The 18,753-nt window shown below is 55.1% G+C and overlaps 1 pseudogene; it reads left to right on the top strand.

Annotated features, from left to right (window-relative positions):
* Window positions 1–405: 405 nt before the first annotated feature.
* Window positions 406–18,307, top strand: LOC132766370 (cocaine esterase-like; annotated as a pseudogene).
* Window positions 18,308–18,753: the final 446 nt, after the last annotated feature.

Raw genomic sequence — 18,753 nt, 5'->3', positions numbered from 1 at the left:
GCTTGTGCCAGCGGGACTGCTGACCCGAGCAGGGTGAGCTCCCACCTGCCAGCTCCAGCTCCCCGTGTGGTGGGACATGAGAGAGAGAAGCCTCCCTCCCACAGAGTGGTGACCCATTCCCTCCCATTCCCAAATCTCACTGTGGAATGTGGGGGGGGGACACCACCGAGAAGGCCCTGTCTCTCCCCGCCAATTGCGCTTGCGAGGGTGGCCGGATTGAGGTGGATCTTAGAGGGAGATAAGTTGGCCCTGAGAGAAGCCTCCCACAGGGTGGTGGGAACCCATCACGCCCTTTCTCTCACACCAGGTGGGGGCGGGTTCAGGGCCAGGTGAGGGAGGGAGGGAGGGAGGGAGGGGCCAGAGGGAGGGGCGGGGCTTCTTCCCCGACGGAGTGACCCAGAGAGAGAGAGAGAGAGAGAGCGAGAGAATGGAGGGCGCGGTGCGGGCTGCGTGGGTGGTGCTGGGCTTGTCCCTGGTGTGGGGCTGGGGGCCGGGACCCTCGGGGGCCTCCCAGGACGGAGCGGGTAAGGCCGAGCCCCCCCCTGCTTCCCCTTCCTCCCTCCTTGACCCTTCGGTGCCCCCCCCCCTTGCCTTCTCCCTCTGCACATAGAAGGGAAATAGGGGAGGGTCCTGCCTGGAGGGGGAGGGCAGGGGCCTGTGGGGCGCGGGGGGGGGTCGAGGAGGGAAGGGGTCCCTTGCCAGGCCCTGCAGACCTTCCTCCCTCCCTCCCCCCTCCCTTCAGCCAGAGACCCCCCTTCTCCCCCCCCCCCCCGGGAATCTCTGGGGCTTCCTCCCTGGACTGCCCGAGTCTTGGTGCCGCCAAGTTCCCAGTCCTCAAGGAGGAGCCGGGCTGGGTGGTTGTAGGCTGTCCGGGCTGCCTGGCCATGTCCTTCCAGAAGCATGCCCTCCTGACGCTTCGCCTGCATCCTCAGGGACGGTGAGGTCTGTGGGAAAAGGAGGCAAAGGGGGTTTCAATCTCTGTGGAATAACTTCCCGGGTGGGAGAAAGAACTCTTGCCTCTTGGAGGGAGGGGTGGATGTTGGCATTGGCCACCTTAGCTAGCATTTGATAGCCCGACAGTTTTTAGGTGTGGGTTGTCATAAGGTTTTTCAGGCTACATGGTCATGCCCTGAGGCATTTTCTCCTGACGTTTTGCCTGCATCTATGGCAAGCATCCTCAGAGGGAGTGAGGTCTGTTGGAACTAGGGAAATGGGTTTATATATATCTGTGGAATGATGTCCAGGGTGGGACAAAGGACTCTTGTCTGTTGGAGCTAGGTGGGAATGTTTCAACTGACCACCTTGATTAACATATAATGGCCTGACAGTGCCTGGAGCAAACTTTGGTTGAGAGGCGATTAGACGTCCTTGTTTGTTTCCTCTCTGTTGTTGTGCTGTTGCAATTTTAGAATTTTAGAGTAATTTTTAAGTCTGGCTTCTTGCTGCCCGGGGGAATCCTTTGTTGGGAGGTGTACAGGGTGGGAGAAAGAACTCTTTGTCTGTTGGAGGCAAGGGTGAATGTTGCCATTGGCCACCTTGGTATGCACTGAACGGCCTAACAGTTTCAAGGTCTGGCTTCTTACTGCCTGGGGGAGTCCTTTGTTGGGAGGTGATTAGCTGCCCCTGGTTGTTTCTTGTCTGGAGTTCCCCTGCGTGTAGCTAGGCTGGAGGCAGGGCCAAGCTCAGGGGCGCCCTTCCTGCATGTTTGTCAAGGACATGGCCTCCCCCCCCCCCCCCGTCCCCCTCCGCTTTGATCAGGTAGCCACGCCGTTAAATGAATTTATTAATGAATGTTTATAATGTTTTAAGTTGAGTTTTACTGTTTGAATTGCAACCTGTGTGGGGCACGGGGGGGGGGCAAGGAAGGGGTCCCTTGCCAGGCCCTGCAGACCTTTCTCTCATCCTCCCTTTCTCCCCCCCCTCCCCTGCAGACAGAGACCCCCCCTCTCTCCCTGGGTTTCATCTCTTTGTTTTCTAAGTTCCCAGTCCTCAGTGAGTTGCTCACTGGGATGAAGGCAGGGCTTCTGGGACTGCCTTCCCCCCCACCCCGGGTGCCACCCAGGGCCAGCCAGGGGTCCCAAGCCTCCCCCACCCCCACTCTTGGGCAGAAGTGGGCAGGGCAGGACCCACGCCCAGCATGAAAGTGGAGGACACGCGGGGGATTGGGGGGGGGGGGCTTTGGGAGGTATATCTTGTTGCGCTTAAGCGGAATGTAGTCTGGCCCAAAGCAGAAGACACCATAGCATTGCCCCCAGGCAAGAGGACAAAGAACAGAAAAACTTGACTCTTATCAGCAGAGATAAAACATAAATGTTGTCAACAAAAACAAAGAGTGCAACAGACTTACACAGTCCTTGCGAGCACTGCAGAGTAAGGCTTCTCATCTTTGTCCAAATGAGAGAACAGTAGAGCAGAGCAAAAGCCGAACTGTATTCCTAAACCCATACAGTTACACCCCACCCGGTGTGGTCCAAACTTACTTGCTGACCTACATTAGCAGCTGCACATAATAATCAACAGTATACGGTTTTCTTTGACACACACACACACACACACACACACTTGATCCTGTTACGACTTACTGTAACATATCTGCCCCTCAAGCCAGGCCCTCTCCCTTATTTCTCCCCACTCTTTATCGCAGGCCTGGCCCAACTTCGGCCCTCCTTCCCGCCCTCCCTCCCTCCCTCCAGGTGTTTGGACTTCAATAACTCCTAAGGGCTGGGAGGCTGGAGATTCCATCTGAACATGAGGAAGAACTTCCTGACTGTGAGAGCCGTTCAGCAGTGGAACTCTCTGCCCCGGAGGGAGTGTGGTGGAGGCTCCTTCTTTGGAAGCTTTTAAGCAGAGGCTGGATGGCCATCTGTCAGGGGTGATTTGAATGCAATATTCCTGCTTCTTGGCAGAATGGGGTTGGACTGGATGAGGGCCAAGGAGGTCTCTTCCAACTCTAGGATTCTGTGATTCTAAACCCTCCGATTCTTCTCCCCCTCCAGTCTCAATCTTCCACATTAGGAAGATCCTGACTGTGAGAGCCGTTCAGCAGTGGAACTCTCTGCCCTGGAGCGTGGTGGAGGCTCCTTCTTTGGAAGCTTTTAAGCAGAGGCTGGATGGCCATCTGTTGGGGGTGCTTTGAATGCAATATTCCTGCTTCTTGGCAGAATGGGGTTGGACTGGATGATGGCCCAGGAGGTCTCTTCCAACTCTCGGATTCTAGGATTCTATGAGTTGAAGTCCAAAACACCTGGAGGGAGGGAGGGAGGGAGGGAGGGAGGGGGGCCGAAGTTGGGCCAGGCCTGGTTGATGGGGGTCCGGAACCCAAGCCTTGGGGGTCTCTCATTCTGTGCCTGCGGGAACCTGACAACCAGCCTGAAAGAACTTCAGGGCCAAGCCGGGCCAAAGAAGCCGGGCCAAGGATTGACAGCAGCCCCGCCTGACCCTCCCCGCAAAGCATATCTCACCTTCTTAGGCAGAGCGGGGGGGGGGGGGGGGGGCTTGGCCTTGACAATCTGGAAAATATTTGCATGAGACTGATGGTCATTGCATGGAAGGGAAGAAGGGGGGGAGGGGGCCCTGGGTCCTGCCTCTGGGGTGGGAGGGGCGTTGGAAGGAGGGCAGGTGCCTGTGGGGCGCGGGGGGGGGGGCAGGAAGGAAGGGGTCCCTTGCCAGGGCCTGCAGGCCTCCCTCCCTTCTTCCCCTCAGAGACACCCCCCCCTATTTCTCCCCTCCCTCCTGGGCCTCTCCCCCCCCCCCCCCCGATACCACCCAGGGTCCTTCCACTGCCCACCCAGGACCACAACATCCTCAATGGCCCAATTCAACGCCTCCCGTCTATCAAAGTCACATATGAAATGGTCGACATGGGGCGAGAGATTAAGACCATTCAGAGGAGAGCACGATGACCACAGTCTCAGACCCAGCGTCCAACCTTCGAACTTTGCCCCGATGGCGGAGTGTCTTTGCCGGCTTCCTTCTTCCCTCTCTCCTGTCTCATAGAATCATAGAATCAAAGAGTTGGAAGAGACCTCATGGGCCATCCAGTCCAACCCCATTCTGCCAAGAAGTCTCTCCTTCCAAAGACTCCCTGTTGCCTTCAGCCTGTGGGGAGTCAGCAGGGGGGAGTCAGGCCGGGAGCTGAGGGAGGGGCGGCCCTTGTCCCCTCCCTCCCCCTCCCCCTTCTGCTCTGGACCCCCAAGGGTGTGTGTGGGGGGGGGGGGGGCTCGGGGCTCTCCTTTCAGAACCAGGGTCTTCCTTCTGCAGTTTCCCAGGTGAGAGAGAAAGGGTGCATCAGAACTCTGACAGAACTTTTGCACAAAGAATGACACTGGACAAACAGGCAGACACATTCGATGTACCTCCATTGGATTCCAAAACAGCCGACAGTGACATGGTCTAACAAACAAACAACAGAGGTGTTATCTGTACGCAGATGACGACCAACTCTGTCACTCCTTCCCACCTGCAACCGAGGAGGCTGTCCAGACCTTGAACTGGTGCTTGGCAGCAGTGACAGTCCGGATGAGGGCAAACAAATTGAAACTGAATCCAGACAAGACAGAGGTGCTCCTGGTCAGTCGCAAGGCCAAACAGGGCATAGGGTCACAGCCTGTGTTGGACGGGGTTCCGCTCCCCCTGAAGACGCAGGTTCGCAGCTTGGGAGTGATCCTGGACTCATCGCTGAGCCTGGAACCTCAGGTCTCAATGGTGGCCAGGGGAGCATTCGCACAGTTAAAACTTGTGTGCCAGCTGCACCCGTACCTTGGGAAGTCTGATCTGGCCACGGTGGTCCACACTCTGGTTACATCCAGGATAGACTACTGCAACGCACTCTACATGGGGCTGCCTTTGAAGACTGTTCAGAAACTCCAGCTTGTCCAACGGGCAGCAGCCAGATTACTCACGGGAGCGACATACAGGGAGCATACCACCCCCCATTGTGGCAGCTCCACTGGCTGCCGGTCCACTTCCGAGCACAATTCAAAGTCGTGGCCTATGAATCCCTATACGGTTCTGGCCCAGCTTACTTGTCCGAATGTATCCCTCTATGGTCCACCTTGGAGTTTACGATTGTCAGGGGAGACCCTGCTCTCGATTCCACCACCCTCACAAGCACATTTGGCGGGGATGAGGGACAGGGCCTTCTCGGTGGTGGCTCCCTGACTGTGGAACACCCTCCCCAGCGAGATTAGGTCAGTTCCATCCCTCCTTCCCTTTAGGAAGAAGCTTAAATCATGGTTCCGGGGCCAGGCATTGGCATTGGGGGAGCAGGCTTGATAGCGACTGCAATGTTGACGTGAAGTGCCAATGGAGAGGCTCTGACAAAGTCTTGGGATGCTGAAGTGGATTGGATTTGGCCACATGGTTGTTAGTAATGTTTTAAAATGGATTTTAACTTGATGGTTTTATTTAATGAGTAATGTTGTGATGTATTGTGTATGTGACATATTGTGTATGTATTCTGTATGTGTGGCATCGAATTGTGGCCGTTGTAAGCCGTCTCGAATTCCCCTTTGGGGATTGAGAAGGACAAAGTAGAAATATTGGAAATATTAATATCAATTAACGATAGACGTCTTCCATCCTGGCTCCATCTCAGTTTCTTGGCAGATGTTGACTCTGCGTCATTGGTGTTGGTAACGAACCATTGTGTTCTGGGTTGGACTTGAAAGAGCGTTCTCTTGGGCGAATGGAAGCAGAGACCATTTTCTATTGACAGATGTAAACATTTCTCTTATCACTATCACAGTTCTTATCACAGTTTCCCATTTCAGTTCTCATTAGCAGGTTTTAATTACAGTCCATGAAGCAGGCAGTTAGTGATTTAGTCATTGAAGGCCTTGATCTTTAGAGCGGTGTCTCCAAAATAACTAACGGTGATTCATTGATCTTTCATACAGTTCCATTCATTCCCACACAAATCAATTCCACATTTGTCGAATCTGCGCATTGTATGTCATCGTGTCATCGTGACCTCTTGCCTCCAGGTCCAGAGAGCGCCCGTCCAACGGTCTCCACCCGACTGGGGCGCCTGCGTGGGACGCTGCTGAGCGTGGAGGGCGCCTCGGCCCCCGTGAAGGCCTTCCTGGGGGTCCCGTTCGCCAAGCCCCCCCTGGGCGCCCTCCGCTTTGCGCCGCCTGAGCCGGCCGAGCCCTGGACCCACCTGAGGGAGGCCGCCTCCCAGCCCCCCATGTAAGCAGCCCACGAGTGGGTGGCCCTCTGTCCCCCAAGGGACACCTCACCCCCACTCTCCCCCTGAAGCCCAAGGGTTTTGAGGGGCACCTCAAGGCTCCCCACCTTGGCCTGCAGGACAGGAGCCAGGTGGGCAGCAGGGCCAGAAACCCACACATTTGGGGTGAGCCATTTTGGAGTGGTGGGGGGTGGTTGAGATCAAGCCCGCCCCCCAAAGTGATGCAATGGGTGAAGAAGCAGCAGGGAAGCCACAGTTGGAACTCCACAAAGAGCCTTCCCAAGCTCTGTAGTAGGAGAGCCATTGTGTGATTCCTTCAAGGTATGAAAGTGGAGTCATGAAATATGTGCTGAATCGGGAAAGAATACAACAAACATTAAGCTGAACTATTATCCCGATATATCCCATGGCTGGACATGATGGAGTTCCTTGCTGGTTGTCTCTCAAACGAGGAAGTGCGCGCACCCCCCCCCCCCTCGGCTGACCTCCCTTCCCCTGGTCAGCTGCCAGGCTGGGGAGAAAGGAAGGGTCACTCCAGGCCAGCCGGCCATTGGGCCTCTTCCTGTCCTTCAAGAGGAGTGGGCAAGGTCGCCTTCAGCCCTGGGAGCCCCTTTCAAAGGATCCATTCACAGCAGTGTTTCTCAACCTGGGGGTTGGGACCCCTGGAGGGGTCGCGAGTGGGGGGGGGGTGCCAGAGGGGTCACTAAGGACCATCAGAAAGCACACTATTTTCTGTTGGTCATGGAGGTTCTGCGTAGGACGTTTGGCCCAATTCCATCACTGGTGGGGTTCAGAATGCTCTTTGATTGTAGGTGAACTAGAAATCCCAGCAACTACAACTCCCAAATGTTAAAGTCTCTTTCCCGCAAAGTCCACCAGTGTTCACATTTGGGCATCTTGAGTATCCGTGCCAAGTTTGGTCCAGATTGGCTCCACAGTGCTCTCCGGATGTAGGTGAACTACAACTCCCAAACTCAATGCCCACCAAACCCTTCCAGTATTTTTTGTGTTGGTCATGGAGTTCTGTGGGCCAAGTTTGGTTCAGTTCCATCGTTGGTGGAGACCAGAATGCTCTTTGATTGTAGGTGAACTATAAATCCCAGCAACTACAACTGCCAAATGACTAAATCAATCCACCCCCCAGGCCAACCACACCAGTATTCAAATTTGGGCGTATTGGGTATTTGTGCCAAATTTGGTGAATGAAAATACATTCTGCAGATCAGATATTTACAATCAATGACAGGAGCAAAATGACAGTTGTGAAGTAGCAACACAAATAATATTATCAGCACAACATGAGGAACTGGCCGGCCTCACCGGGCCCCTTTCTGCCCTGTGACCAGGTGCCTGCAGGACATGGGCTGGATCCAGGGGCTGAATGCGACGCTGCCCAACATGCCCGTCTCCGAGGACTGCCTCTACCTCAACGTCTTCACGCCGGACACGGAGGCCAAATTGCCGGTGAGGCAGGCACTGCTCTTCTGACCACCGCTATGACCTTTTTGGAAATGGGTCACAACTGGTCCTTGGGGGATGGTGTTGGGGCTCCTCTGTTTTGATCCTGCCCTTTGGCCCCAAAGAGCTCTGCCCCTTGGTCCATTTAGGGACCCTGCAGCCTTAGGGCCGAAGATGGCCAGGAGGGCAGGAAGGAAGGTGCCCGGCAAGGACCGCCATGTTTGGCCGCGAGCCCCATCCTCCTCCTCCTCCGCTGTACCCTATCCCTCCGCAGGTGGTGGTTGGGATCCATGGCGGGGCCCTGATCGTGGGATTCGCCTCCCTTTACGACGCGCCCGGCCTCTCTGCCCTCGAGAACGTGGTGGTGGTGGTCCCTCAGTACCGGTTGGGGATCCCGGGCTTCTTCAGGTGAGAAGGCCTTGGGCTGTTTCATTGGCCCGTTGCCTCTCGGCCATTCCCTGGCCTCAGGTGTCTCTGAGAAAGGCCTTCTGGTTGCTCTTGGCTTGACCGGCCAGTCTCGGCTCGTTCTGGCCTTCCGCTTCTCTGTGGTTTTTCGGAAAGAGCTCGTAGTGTCCGCTTACCACAAGTATTTCTAAAATATCTTTGGATGCTTTACTTTCTGAACCATGAAGATGTTGCTAGAAGGTTTGGAATTGATTAATTCCTCGTTACCAAACCCTCTTTTTGCTTTCCAGGAGAGTCTCGCTTAACCGACGTTCGCTTATCCGACATTTTGTCTTCTCTGATGCATATGGAAGGCCTTATTCGAAAAATTTGGGGGAAAGGGAATGAAGGGGGTCCTCCTGGAGGGAGGGAGGGAGGGCCCCCCTTGTTTTCTTGCCCACTCCCCAATTGTTAAGCCCCTCCAAATGCTTGCAAACCTCTCCCCAAAGAGAGAGAGAGACCCACACACTTTCCCTTTGGTAAAAGGATGGCGCATGGCTTTCAGTTGAAAGAAAGCAGGAGGGATCCAGGAGGGGACCTGGCCCCCAAGGGAAGGGGCTCCTGACCGGGGGTGGGGCCCACTTGGGCGTCCATCTCTGCTACCGTTGCTGTAACCCAAGGAAGGAGAGTGAAGGATCAGCTTCCCTCCTTGACGGGGGCCCCATCCGCATTGCAGCGAAATCCCGGGCTGGAGGGGCCGGGAAGGGAGGCAGAGGAGGAAAGGAGGGGGGCTGCCCTTTGGGGAGGGCGTGAAGCCCCCACCGGCGGGCCAGGAAGGAGGGGAGAAGGGGAGAAGAGAGGGGACAAAGTGGGGTCAGGCAGGAGGCACCTCTTTAGCCCCTAAAAAAAGAGAGGCGCACGCGTTTAACATCACTCCCTATTATCCAACATTTTGTTTATCCGACATTCTGTCGGCCCCTTTATGTCGGATAAGCGAGACTCTTCCGTCTTCTGCTAATCATTGGCTTGATTGTATTCTTCCTTTGGGCTTTATTTTCCCCAGCTGTGTAATCCATCTGCTTCAGATCCGTTCTCTCTTCAGAAGTCTCCATACTGTGTTGCTAATTGCCTGTTGCAACAAAATGGTGGAGGCAAACCTGCCTTCCTCCCCCTTTCCCCACTGGACTATTGCACTGACTTGGCCTGGCCACTCCCTTGACCGTCCCTCCTTGGCACCATGTCTTCCAGCACCGGGTCCAAGGAGGCGCCTGGCAACTGGGGCTTGCTGGACCAGGTGGCCGCCCTCAGGTGGGTCCAGGAGAACATCGAGGCCTTCGGAGGAGACCCCACTTCGGTGACCATCATGGGAGAGTCAGCTGGAGCGTTCAGCGTGGGGGTCCAGGTGGGTCAGGGTCAGCCGGGCCACAGAAGTTGCAAAGGGCCATGGTTTTGGCCAGAGAGAAGCCCCATGGACACCTGCTCTGGGGTGCCTCTGACCCCTTGCTTCTGTCTACCAAGACAATAATAGAAACTATAAAACAGGAAAGGCAAAGATGTCCACACTCTCTGCAAGACCCCATTGGGTGCCATTGTCATGCCTCAAGGTGGGAAGCAGAAACCAAGGAGCTCTAAGGCACAAGCCCACCCGCCCTTCCCTTCCCTTGCCCTGCTTTCTGACCTTTTCCGGTGCAGGTTTTGTCCCCGTTGTCCAGGGGCCTCTTTCACAGAGCCATCTCCGAGAGCGGAGCCGCCGTCATGTCCTGCCTTGTTGTGGAGAACCCCAAAACCATAGTCCAGGTGAGTCCATGGGTCAGTTGTGTCTATGGGCCAGGTATATTCATAACCCAGGTGAGACTATGGCCCAGTTGAGTCCGTGGCCAAGGTGTGTCCATGATCCAGGTGAGATGATGGCCCAGGCGAGTCCATGCCCCAGGTATGTTCATAACCCAGGTGTGAGATGTATTGAGAGGTGGGTAGAGTGTATGAGAAGCTGTGCTGAGGACATCATCAAGGGATTAAAAACGATTGAATCTCCACGGATGAGTCTTGTCCCTCTGAGACACAAACCCCTGATTGTGGAGGAGATGGTTTGAGGTGAGAAGGAACCTGAGATGAGGGCTCCTGGGCTGAGCAGGTGTCGGGGAAGGATACGGCCTGCCATCGATACAGCTTCTGCTGAGGCTTCCCATTGTACACAGTGGTGGTTGTTGTTCTTGTTTGTCTCCTTGAAGACGGTGGCCAATGTCTCTGGCTGTGAGTCCAGCAGTCCAGCTGCCCTGGTGCTTTGCCTGAGGAGCAAAACGGAGGAGGAAATGGTCGCCCTGAACATCCAGCTGTGCCGGGTGAGAAGCCAGGAGGCCCCGAAAGCCCCATGGCCCTGACATTTTAGCCCACTCAGGACCCAACTATCCAAATGGGATGGGGACAAACCATGGGGGTTGTTGAAGGCAAAAAGGCCCCAACCTTCTGCCCATTGAATGGCCTCCAGACCCTTTCCACTCCCAAGGGATGGCTCCCTAACAGACCCTGCGCATGCCTGGAGATGGCCCTGCAAGTCCACTCTCCCGGCTGACCCACCAAAGCAGACTCTTCTTCCTTGGGATTCACATTGGTGAATCCTTCCAACATTCCCAGCTTGGCTTCATGTGTCCGCCTTGCAAATCAATTTAGGAAGAAACTACAAGTTTCCTCTGAAGGGTTTCCACTTAGTGAACTGTCCCAAAGGCATTGAGTGGGGGATCTGAGTGGCCAATGGAAGATATCTAACCCAACCCAACAGGTCTTTGGAGTGGTCCCTGCGGTGGTGGACGGGGAGTTCCTTCCCAAGGCACCGGAGGAGCTGCTGGCTGCCAAGGAGTTCAGCCACGTTCCGTATCTGATCGGCATCACTAACCACGAATATGGGTGGGTTCTCCCTCAGGTGAGTGGGACAGTCACCATGTTTACATTATGCTTATGTTTTGGGCCAAGGGTTCAGATCCCTTCACTTGGCAATGGAAACCCACTGAGGGGCCTTGGGCAAGTCACACTCTCTCAGCCTCAGAGGAAGGCAAGGACAAGCCTCCTCTGAGCAAACCACTAAGAAAACCCTGGGAGAGGGCCAGCTTAGGGCCACCATAAACTTGAAAGGACTCAAAGCACACAAACGGTGTGCTAAATTTGGTCCTGATGCATCATGTGTGACGGTCGTAGTGATTTCTGGAAATGAGTGAAGATACTGCAAATCCCATCATCCCTGGTCCATCTTCTCCCAATCCTCACCAGGACAAAAAGTGCATCGTGGAAAGTCTGTGTGGCAAGTTTGGTCCAGGTCCATCACAAGAATCCAACGCTGTGGGCAGGGCCAACTGTCATAGATTAAAAATTTAAAACACTGGGTGTGAGCAGAGATGGAGTATATCTAAGCCGGGGTTTTAGGGGGTAATATAGGGCAGTTACTCCAACGGGCTTGTCAAGTGCTTCAGAGGACCGATTGCAGATGTTGGTCAGATCAGGGCGTTGTTTCCTCTATTCAGGGAAGGCACACTGGACAGCCATGTTTTCAGGCTCCTCCTAACGACTGCCGATGTGGGGGTGTGGTGAAGTGTAAATTTTAATCTACTGTTGTGTATAGTTATACACAACTATACACAACAGGAGCCCCCATAGAAGTCGTGGTGGGGAGGGGGAGAGGCGGAAAAAGGAGACCATTAATTCGGCCTAGGGATCGTATAACTACACTAGCAATTCCAAACAGGTCTCCCAATATGGTAAATTGGTGTAACCGGGGTGGCGGTCCCTCTGGATTGAGGGTGGTGCTGTTGAACGCCAGATCTGTCAACGGGAAAACCACTGCCATCCAGGATCTAATCCTGGACGAGCGGGCAGATCTGGCGTGCATCACGGAGACCTGGTTGGACGAAGCTGGAGGCATGAATTTGACCCAGCTTTGCCCACCAGGTTTTTCCGTGCAGCATCAGCCGAGATCCGGAGGGCAGGGAGGTGGGGTCGCAGTGGTCTATAGAGATTCCATCCCTCTGACCAGGAACCCCATCCCGCAGTCAACAAATTTTGAATGCGTTCACCTGAGGGTGGGTGACCGGGACAGAATAGGAATTCTGCTAGTGTACCGTCCACCTCGCTGCACTACAGTCTCCCTACCTGAGCTAGCGGGGGTGGTCTCGAGCCTGGCATTGGAGTCTCAACGGCTCCTCGTGCTGGGAGACTTCAATGTCCATGCAGAGGCGACCCTCTCAGGAGCAGCTCAGGACTTCATGTCTGCCATGGCAACTATGGGGCTGTCCCAACAAGTATCTGGCCCCACCCACTGTGCTGGACATACATTGGACTTAGTTTTCTGTCAGGGATGGGAGGAAGGTGACGGTGTGGAGGAGTTGACGATCTCTCCGTTGCCATGGACTGACCACTTCCTGGTGAGATTTAGGCTCACTGTGCCCCCCAACCTCTGCAGAGGTGGAGGACCCACTAAGTTGGTCCGCCCCAGGAGGCTTATGGATCTGGATGGATTCCTGACGGCTCTTGGGGATTTTCCCGCCACTTCGGTAGGTGATCCTGTTGATGCCCTGGTGGCTCTCTGGAATGGGGAGATGACTAGGGCAATTGACACGATCGCTCCGTAACGTCCCCTATCAAGTAGCCGAGCTAAACCAGCTCCTTGGTTCTCTGAGGAGCTGGCAGCGATGAAGCGAAGGAAGAGGGAACTAGAGAGCGTGTGGCGATCGGATCCGAGCGAGCCAAATCGAACACGGTTTGTGTCCTTTTTAAGGGCATACGCCGCGGCAATAAAAGCCGCAAAGAAAACTTTCTTTGCAGCCACTATTGCATCTGCAAAGAACCGTCCGGCTGAGTTGTTCCGGATTGTCAGAGGCCTTTTAAACCCCGCCGCTCTAGGCGGGGTCCCTGACAACTCGGCAGCCCGCTGCGAAGCTTTTGCTCGGTTCTTTGCAGACAAAGTCGCTTTGATCCGTTCTGGTCTGGACACCATATTAAGGGCAGTCTCTGAGGATGTAACATGAGCACCTGCTTGTCCTATTTTGATGGATTTATTTCAATTGGTGAAACCCGAGGATGTGGACAAGGTACTTGGAGGAATGAGGTCTACCACATCCATCCTACACCCCTGCCCATCCTGGCTTCTAAAGGAGGCCAGAGGGGGATTGGCTGAGTGGGTTGAGGTGGTGGTTAACGCCTCCCTTCGGGAAGGCAGAATTCCAGCGAGCTTAAAACAAGCTGTAATAAAACCGCTGTTGAAAAAACCATCACTGGACCCCACTAAATTTGACAACTTTCGGCCAGTTTCCAATCTTCCCTTTTTGGGCAAAGTCCTGGAACGCGTGGTGGCCTCACAACTCCAGGTATTCTTGGGAGACACGGATTATCTGGATCCGGCACAGTCTGGCTTCAGACCGGGACATGGTACCGAGACAGTCTTGGTTGCCTTAGTGGATGATCTGCGTGGGGAGCTCGACAGGGGGAGTGTGTCCCCTTTGGTGCTGCCGGACCTCTCAGCGGCCTTCGATACCGTTGACCACGGTATCCTTCTGGAGCGCCTTGTAGGGATGGGTCTCGGGGGCACTGTTTTACAGTGGCTCCGGTCATTCCTGGAGGGTCGCTCCCAGAAGGTGTTATTGGGGGACACCTGTTCAACCCCACAACCCTTGTCGTGTGGGGTTCCTCAGGGCTCAATACTGTCCCCCATGCTGTTTAATATCTACATGAAGCCGCTGGGTGAGATCATCCGGAGTTTCAGGGTACAGTGTCATCTGTACGGTGTCATCTGTATTGCTTATATGTGAGTTATATTAATTGTACTGTTTTATTTGCTTGCTGTCTTGTTGTTTTACTGCTGCATTGTTCGGCTTGGCCTCGTGTTAGCCGCCCCGAGTCCCCTTGGGGAGATGGTGGCGGGGTATTATTATTATTATTATTATTATTATTATTATTATTACATCAGATGGATGCCCATCAGATGGATGCCAAACCTGGGAATGTTCTGGAAAAAACTGTGAATCCATCACTCAGTGGATGCTTCGGAAAAGCTGGCTTTGAAGCCTGTGTTAGGAGTGCGGGAAGCGTGAATTCACCCCGCCAGAGGCCCAGCTGACCAACGGGAGCCCTTTAGGTCCCCGCTTATGAACTGTGCCCCAAAGGCATTGAGTGGAGGGTTTCAGTTCTCAATGGAGTCTTGCATTTCCTCTCTCAGTCAGGTCTCTTCCATCCCGTCTTGGGAGGCGTGGACCGGCCAGCAGTGATGGCTGCCTTCCAGAAATCGACTTCCCTCCTGGTGAGAGAGCGCTTGGACCCTTCCGCTAGGCTTAGGGCTCCTCCATCCTGGAGTGGGAGAAGGGGGGAAGGAAGAGGGGGCCAGGAGGTGGGAGATCTCTATCTCAAATGCTATCTTAAATTGTAAGTCACTTGGAGCACCTTGGTGGAGAGCGACTAATTAAGAAATAAAGTGGAGATCTCCCTGCGAGGAGGAGGAGGAGGAGGAGGAGGGCTCTGGCCTGAGGCTAGGCTATGGGCTCCCTGCATCTGCACCTGGCGCCAGGGGGGCCCTTGGGAGCCCTTTGGGAGCCCTTTGGGGCGTCCGGCACATGAAGGACAGTCCCTCCCCAAGGCGCAAGGAGGGCATCCCGCCTGGAAGAAGGAGGGCACGGGCGCTGCCTGACTGGGTCCCCAAAAGGTGTCCCAGAAAGCTCTCCAGAGTGACAGAATGCGGCGTTCCTTTCCAACTCAGGTGAGAATGGCAGGGAGAGGTCTTCCTTGGTTTTGCCTTTGTTACGGGAAGCAATGGTCTCCTCTTGGCGGCCTTGGAAACGTCCCCCCTCCACCAGGATTAGCGGAAGGAAGGCCGAGCAGACCAGGTTTGAGGACCGGAGAGACCCGGGTCCACTCCTCCCGTGGCCCTCCCAGGGCTGGGGGCCTTGCCTGCCCCGCTCCCCCTCCCAGGCCCCTCCTCTTCTGGGGGATTCTGGGAGAATCGTAACATCCTAGAGTTGGAAGAGACCTGGTGGGCCATCATCCAGTCCAACCCCATTCTGCCAAGAAGCACCCCTGACAGATGACCACCACCCAGCCTCTGCTCCCAAGCCTCCACCACACTCCCTCCGGGGCAGTGAGTTCCACTGCTGAACAGTGTCTCTCTGTGTCAGGAAGCTCTTCCTCATGTTCAGGTGGAAGCTCCTTTCCTAGACTTTGAAGCCATTGTTCCATTGTGTTCTAGTCTCCAGGGCAGCAGAAAAATAAGCTTGCTAGAAGAAGGCTCCTCCCTGGTCCTCTTCTTCAGTGTCCCATTGCTCTGCCCAGGCCCGTAGCCAGGATTTCGTTTCGGGGGGGGGGGGGGGCTGAATTTTTTTCAGGGGGGTTTTTGGGGGGGGGGCTGAGTTTTGGGGGGGGGGCTGAGTCTGAGTGAAAGAGGGTCTAGCCTAGCAAACCTTTTGTATCATTACCCCAATACGCCCATGCATATGGGGTATATTGAGTATGGTGATCAGATCATGATATGAATAAACATAACAGTTTAAATAATGCACCAGGAAGGCCTTTTCGCGAACCACCATGAGAATTTCGGGGGGGGGGGGGCTGAAGCCCCCCGAGGCCCCCCCCCCCCCCCGGCTACATGCCTGGCTCTGCCCCACGTGGATTAGCGCCTGGGGAAGGCCTTTCCCTTCAAGGACTCTGTCCCAACTCGGGCCCACTCCTCCCCAAGGAATGACAGGACACAGTGACCCTCCCTTGGGCCAGATTTCAGTGGCCTCCTGCCATGTGGACAGTGTCTGCGCCACAGCTGTGGCTGCCAAAGGGAGGCCAAAGGAGAAGGGGGCGAGGGACGGGGCCCGTGGGGCGGCTGGCGAGGCCTCCCCTTCTCTCTCTTCCCACAGAACCTCCCAGTGGAGGCCACACAGAGGGTCCTGGAGGAGTATCTGGGGGAGACGGAAGACCCCCAGGAACTACGGGAGCAATTTCAGGATTTCATGGGGGACGCCATCTTTCTCCTTCCTGCTCTTCGGGTAGCGAGAGCTCATAGAGGTGCATCCACACACAAAGCACATTGAACTGGTGTGCCATTTGGTGTTTGGGGGAAAACATCAAATGGGGGAGGGGCTGAGGATGTGAGGAAATAGGTGCTTGAACACCCTGAATGCCTACAAAGGTGACCCCCAAGGACCGGATCCCGTTGGGCCTCAAGGAGCCCTCTGAGTGGCCTGGGGGCAGGGAAGGCGCCTGGGGCCAAGCCTTTTGCCCCTGAGAACATGGGACTTCTCTGTCTGAGGTGGGAGCCCTGGGATCTCACCCAAGGATTGGGTCCAAGGAAGCCTCCTCCTGCGTGTTTGTTTGTTTGGGGTCTTCATAACTCCAGGCACTGACTTCCCTTCTACCTCTCACTTTCCTTTCTTCAAAGACTCGGGTGCCCCCGTCTACTTCTACGAATTCCAGCATCGCCCTTCCATCTTCAGAGACACCAGGCCGGCTTTTGTGAAGTCCGACCACGGAGACGAAGCCATCTTTGTTTTGGGAACGCTGTTCTTAAGCAGCAAGGATTCCCCGCTTGGGAATGAGCACCTTTCAGGTGGGTTGGAGCAGCAGCGGGGAGGTTTCGGGGGTCTCGCTTCAGTTTTTGCCTTGGGAAGAGGCGGCTCAACTGAATGGCTGCTCCACTTCACGAAGGAGCATTCAAGGGTTGACAAGACACCAGCAAGCAGAGTCTATGCCACAGGTCCCCCCACCAAGTCATTGGGCGCAAGGACTCCCAGCAGCCCCTTGATGGCCAAGGGTCCCAGATAGAAAGGGCCCCTCAAAGACTGGGGCGGAGTGCCTTGGGCCCCACAGAGCAGCCAAAGGGGCCCCTCCTGCCCTGCTCCAGAGCGGCCCGTGCCAAGGCAGGCCAGGCGGACCCTGTGCCGGTTAGGGAGAACTACCCTAAAATATGGCAGAGCACCCAAAACTCAAACAGGATACTAAGAGTTGAGCATCAGCTCTTTAGCTAGCAGCGCGTGAAGTGCCATGTGATGTGGCTGTAAAGAACGTAGAGCTTAGGCAGGCAAAGACGCAGAGTTCAGTCTTAAACATCACTAAGGTTTATTTACAAGAGTAATAAGCCATAACCTCATTTCCTGAGAATGAAGGAACTGGGTCTGAGCCACTCCCACGCCCATCTCTTCTTAGGTTCCAAAGAGAGGGGGAAATCCTCCAAGCGCTGCATCTCCCAGACACACACGCAGAGAGAGAGAGATCTCAAAGCACACAGCACATACTAAGGTGGAGGAAACAAGAGTCAGATTTCAGAAGGGTTGCAGTTGAAGAGTGTCCATTGTACACCACCAATCCGAATGAGAGCAGACACAAAGAGGAGAGAAGAATCCTTAGATGCACGCCAACTGTCATACGGGAGACACGGGGGAAGGAAACCCTTGGCCTATTCTTACTAACTAAACGGTTCCTCATTGGAGGACTTGGGCAGTGTCGGGGTGAATTCCAATGATGCCCCGCGGGCCCTGAGCAGGGGCAGGTTCCTCTCCCATTCCCCTCCCCACATCTGTGGGTCCCCCTTGGCCCCTCCCTCCCTGTGAAGCATGCTCAGGGCCCCTTCTTTCCTTCTTCCTCTTAGCCTTTGCAGGTGGATACACCGAGGAGGAGAAGCGGCTGAGCAAGACGGTGATGCGATACTGGGCGAACTTTGCACGCAGCGGGTGAGGCTCCCTCTTGGCTCCGTGTGGCCCAGATGTTGTGGTGAGCCAGGTTGCGCAAGGCCTCACCTCTGCCTGCCTCTGGTGCTTCCAGGAACCCCAACGGCCACGGGCTGGTGGAGTGGCCCCGCTACGACCAGGAGGAGGGCTACCTGGAGCTGGGCTTGGAGCCGAGAGGAGCCCACAAGCTGAAGCAGAGCAAAGTCGACTTCTGGCTGAAGACCCTGCCGGAGAAAATTAGGGAGGAGGAGAGGAAGACACACCAGGAGCTGTAGGCAAGGGAAGGGGGGGGGGCACAGAGGAGAACATGGCACCTCAAGGCAGGAGGAGGAGGAGGAGGAAGAGGAGGAGGAGGAGGAGGAGGCAGCAGCTTCAACAGCAGAGCAGATCACCTGCCTCTCAGTCTCAAGGAAGCAGAGCCTGGTGATGTGATGGGGAAATTGATGTCGAGCAAGAATTTGGGGTTCTTTGCCAGGAGGCAGAGACCAATCAGGCCCAACAAGGAGAGTCTGGAACCCTGGCGAGACGAGCGAAGCACCCCAGATTTTTCCCTAATTTTTCCCAAATAAAGTCTCACCAAAGTTGAAGAAAAGCCACCGCGTTGTCTTTATTTCATCCCAGCTGGTACGGATGTCAAACCTCAATCCCTTGCCAAAGTCGACATGCTTGGCAGGGCAGAAAAGGATACATTTTATAGAAAACACAGAACAACCAATTCAAACTTCCCACCCTCCGCCCTTTTGCCAGCTTCGAGCTTATTGGCTGAATTCGTCAGCTGGGGTGAGATGCGGTTGACTCAGGTGCGCCTCAGCCAATGGGGAAGCCAGTGCCGCTTCGGCTTCTTAGCCAATGGGTATCGAGGAGGGTAACAATGAATCGAGAGGATAAATGAGTGGATTACTGTGACTTAATGTGTTGTCCGATGGCCGGTGATAATCCGGAGATTTCTCAAGCTGGCCTTGCATTGTCTTGAGAGGTTGAAATATGCAAAAGTGGCTGGCACGGCTGCCAAGCCTTGATAATCTTCAGTTCAGGATA

Source organism: Anolis sagrei, chromosome 2, assembly GCF_037176765.1.
Source record: "Anolis sagrei isolate rAnoSag1 chromosome 2, rAnoSag1.mat, whole genome shotgun sequence".
Classification (NCBI taxonomy): domain Eukaryota; kingdom Metazoa; phylum Chordata; class Lepidosauria; order Squamata; family Dactyloidae; genus Anolis; species Anolis sagrei.
Note: the sequence above shows the minus strand (reverse complement) of the source record. Positions and strands in the feature narration are given on the sequence as shown.